We start from the raw sequence: 1,873 nt of genomic DNA, 5'->3' as shown, positions 1-1,873 counted from the left end.
GGATGATGTGGCTTTCTCAAGTGAGAAATTGCACACTACAATTATTGAGGAAATGTGGTCTCACTCACCTTAAATAAGGGTTGGTTTTAAGTTTTATTTATTTATTTTTCTTTATTGGATTTGGAGGATGCTTGGGTTGCTTTACCAAGCCTTGTTCTTTGTTAGTTTCTGGACGGTGACAATGAATTACTGTTCATTTCTCATAAAAAGAAAAGGAAAAAATAAATATTTGAGATGGAAATTTTTCCCTTTGAGCACCACTCTCTCTCTTAATTTCCTTTTTTATTTGAAGTTTTAAAAAATTTGTTATGGAAAATAATAAAAACCCATTTTCAAGACTCATTAGTTTTTCTATTAAAAAAAGACAAAAAGAAGGAAAAATGATTTAATTTGAATAGAAGGAGAGTGTAAAAGACGCGCCAGCTTTGGGTTGGGGGGATGAAAAAGAAATGCGTTGCTTGAGCACAAAAAGACCAGTCGACGCATTTCTCGGATCTGTTGGATGGGTTTTATTTGTCCGTGGTTAGGCTATGTGTCTCTCTATATGCCTCACTCTATGTTTTGCCTTGCTCTCCTCAACGTCTTTCTCAAATCGCTTCAGCCTTCAGTTTTTTAGCCCTAAGCCAAAATCTAACAAATTGCTACTGTTTCTCTTCAGTTGGATACTAGCTGTTACTATTTTATAAGGCAGGCACAATTTCCTTTATAAAAACCCTAACTGGCTAAATGCACTGTTCTGATCCAAATATTGAAAATTATCTCTTTCAAACAGTATCAACATTAATTATATATGAAACTCAAACACAATCCTTACATTTTCTCAAATAATAAATTTTATTTTTTTATAAATTCGTTTATTTAGTTTCAATAATGTGAATTCTAAATCTTATATTGGATGGGTCTAGGGAACCACTATATAAGATTATGGTTAGATTTCTTTTCTTATCTACACAAAATATATTAAGTATGAAAGCTGTATTGAGTAATCGATTAGTAGCAAAACATGTTATCCATAAAACTCAAATATATGATTATATTACTTATGTTGAGACATAAATCCATAAATTAATTAACTTTAAAGATTAAATGAAAATACTTACTAAATAATGCAATTAGCAAAAATCAACCAATACTTAGAACTTCTTAAATCATGTTCAGTGTTCAATTCAATTCAAGCGTATACAATGTTTTAAATATTTGATATAGTAAATTTTTTAAAAAATTTTTAATTTAATTTAATTTAATAGAATAAAAAGACCCCAAGAACAAAATTTATGTCAATGTCAACTTAATTTGAAGTTAAGAAATGTTGTCCAAACCCAAGCTATACTGAGCTAGACTAATTAATTCATGTGTCACATATCTCACATTAATAAAAAACGAGATGAATTTTAAACTTGTAAGTAAAGATTTTTCTTTACCTAATAGACATATTTTTTGAATTAAAAATATACCTTCATAATTACTAGTACTAAAATTTACTAACTCTTTACTAAAATGACACCCTATATAAGATACATGAGGCTGGATGTCACGTATCCTTCTTAAATTTCAGCTCCAGGGTGATAATTACCATTAGATTTTGAACTTCAATCTTTCAAGACGAAATGGTACTTCTCTTGTATATTGTCGAGAGGTGTGTGCCCATATTGTTAACATAGTGCTTCACCCACAGTGGTACTTAATTAGTTAATTTTAATAATCTTAATTCATATATCAAAAAGTAAGATACCATAGTTCACACAAAAACTATGAATATATTACTTATAAGAGAAACAATTTTGGAGAAGTCTCAGATGGAGGGCATTAATCCCACAACATTAGGTATATATTGATTGAATTATGTTGATATATATACATATATATATATATA

Source organism: Theobroma umbraticum, unplaced genomic scaffold (assembly GCF_002168275.2).
Source record: "Theobroma umbraticum cultivar Fairchild unplaced genomic scaffold, ASM216827v3 scaffold_12.1, whole genome shotgun sequence".
Taxonomy (NCBI): domain Eukaryota; kingdom Viridiplantae; phylum Streptophyta; class Magnoliopsida; order Malvales; family Malvaceae; genus Theobroma; species Theobroma umbraticum.
This window is presented reverse-complemented; position numbering follows the sequence as displayed.